Genomic DNA, 2,598 nt, shown 5'->3' on the forward strand with positions numbered 1-2,598 from the left:
GGAGACTCCACACACATTCTAGCTGAAAGGCTTAGGGCGGTCCTGTTAAGATTCAGGAAATCAGGCCTCAAGCTCAGAAAAGACAAATGCCAGAGTGGGGTGCCTTCTACTGAATTTCTGGGATTCAAAATTGATGCTGCTGGGATTCATCCTGCTGAATCCAAACTAACTGCTATTTTAGAAGCACCAAGGCCAAAGTCCAAGGCCGAACTTCAGGCCTTCTTAGGCCTCCTGAATTTCTACAATTCTTTTCTTCCACATAAAGCTAGTGTAGCTGAGCCTCTTCACAGGCTACTAGACAAACAAGCTGTGTGGCTGTGGTCACAAGCAAATGAGGCTTGCTTTAAATAAGTCAAGGCCTTGCTCACTTCTAACAGTGTTCTTGCACATTTAAGAGTTCTCTCAATCCGTGGCATCGCTTGTGATAGCGTACCCCTACGGGGCGTTGGAGCTGTCCTGAGTACCTCAGGTCTGATGGAACTCAGGTTCCTATTGCATACTACTCCAGAACACTGTCTTCTGCCGAGCGCAACTACGCTCAGATAGACAGGGAGGCTCTGGCTGTTGTTTCTTGAATTAAAAAATTCCACGATTTTCTATATGGCAGGCATTTCACGGTCTTCACTGACCATAAGCCTCTGCTGGGACTGTTTACCACACGTAAGCAGACTCCCCACATCATTTCCCCTAGAATGCGTAGGGGGTCTATTTTCTTGTCTGCATATGATTTTTCATTACTCCACAAGCCTGGGAAAGAAATGGGCCATGCTGATGGCCTCAGTAGGGTTGCCTCTGCCAGTAGTAGAAGCTGACCCCGCGCCAGCTGTAAACATTCTATCAATCCAAGCCTTGCCCGAGCTTCCTCTTAGTGCCAGGGATGTTACCGCTGAAACAGGTACAGATCACACACTTTCACGTGTCCGCTCCTGGGTCCTGTCCGGGTGGCCTGAACACTGCCCTAGTCCTGAGTTTCAGAGTTTCTGGTCCAAAAGAAACGAACTGTCCCTTTCTCAGGGTTGTCTGCTTTGGGGAAACAGAGTTGTCATTCCCACCTCCATGAGGACTAGGGTCTTAGAATCCCTCCACGAGGGTCATCCTGGCATTGTTCGTATGAAGGCTCTTGCACGAAGCCACTTGTGGTGGCCTGGTTTAGATAAAGGTATTGAGGCTAGGTACACGCATGCCACATGTGCCAACGATCTCGCCCAGAGATGCCCCAAGCTCCTGTGCATAGATGGGAGGAAACACAGTCCCCATGGTCTAGGGTGCACATGGACTACGCTGGGCCCTGTCAGGGCCAGTTCTTCTTGGTCCTTGTTGACAGCCATTCAAAATGGCTTGAGGTTGTGCCTGTCTCGTCCACCACCACTGCAAAGACTATTCAGGTACTGAGGGGGATTATTGCTGCACACGGGCTGCCAGATGTCATTGTGTCTGACAACGGCCCTCAATTCACCTCCTCCGAATTCCAAGCTTTCTTACAGGCAAACCTGATTCGTCATGCCACATCTGCGCCTTTTCACCCATCCACCAACGGTATGGCTGAACGCATGGTGCGCATCGCAAAGGACGCCTTGAAGTGACTCACCTACGGGGACTGGCATCACAGGTTGGCTGACTTTCTCCTTTCTTATCGCACCACACCGTCCACTTCTACAGGGAGAAGTCCAGCTGAACTTCGTTGAGGGCGCCAACTTACTACTAGACTTGACCGGTTGCATCCGGACAGACTGCCTTCATCTACCTCACATCCTAGGGCACCTAGACAACTACTTGTGCGAGTTTTTTTGTTTTGTTTTGTTTGATTATTTTTTCTTTTTTTTTTTTTATGTTTTTGCTTTGCCACTTGTTTTTTTTTCGCCCGGTTTGGGCTCGCAATTACGGGCCTGGTCATACATGGGTCCCCGCTTCTGTGTCCAGGATCACAGGTCCTCTCTCCTACGAGGTTGCCCTGGACAAAGGTCGTGTCCTGCGTCGGCACATCGACCAACTTCGCTCTAGGCGAGACTTTTCTGCTGAGACTCCTGGGTCTTTTCCAGGGGGGGAGGGGGACCCTTTGGAGCAAAGGGAAGGGCAAGAGTTACTGCCCATCTCCACTGAGGGAGCCACAAATGGCCCGTCCCCAGATTCCGCAATTGCTCCGAAAAGGAAGTCATGGAGCTTACCCACACAACAGGCATCCACGCCTACTCCAGCCAGGGAGTCACCCCGGGGGCATACTCACTTTCCACACATATCACACAGCACTCCAGTCACGGAGGATACCCGGGGGCATCCCAACAAATCATTCCCCGCAAGAGAGCTGGCACACAATTCCCAAAGTTGGCCTGACCTTACCCCAAATCCTACAGGGGGTCAAACATACACAGAGCTAGTCGTGGAACCAAGTCCCGACTACAACACCCCTAGCACAAATCAGGGAACACCTGAGTTTTGGGAAAGTACAGAAACCCACACGAGCCCGACCACAGAATGGGGTTCAGGGAATGGACAGCCTCCTGACAGGTCTTGGACTGACCTAGGAGGTTCTACAGAGACGCCCAGCAGCGGCTATCACTTCAAGGGGCCTGAGGTTCTACAGCTAGGTAGGTCAACCAG

This window comes from Crotalus tigris, unplaced genomic scaffold, assembly GCF_016545835.1.
Source record: "Crotalus tigris isolate CLP2741 ecotype Arizona unplaced genomic scaffold, ASM1654583v1 scf7180000024388.1695876, whole genome shotgun sequence".
NCBI lineage: Eukaryota > Metazoa > Chordata > Lepidosauria > Squamata > Viperidae > Crotalus > Crotalus tigris.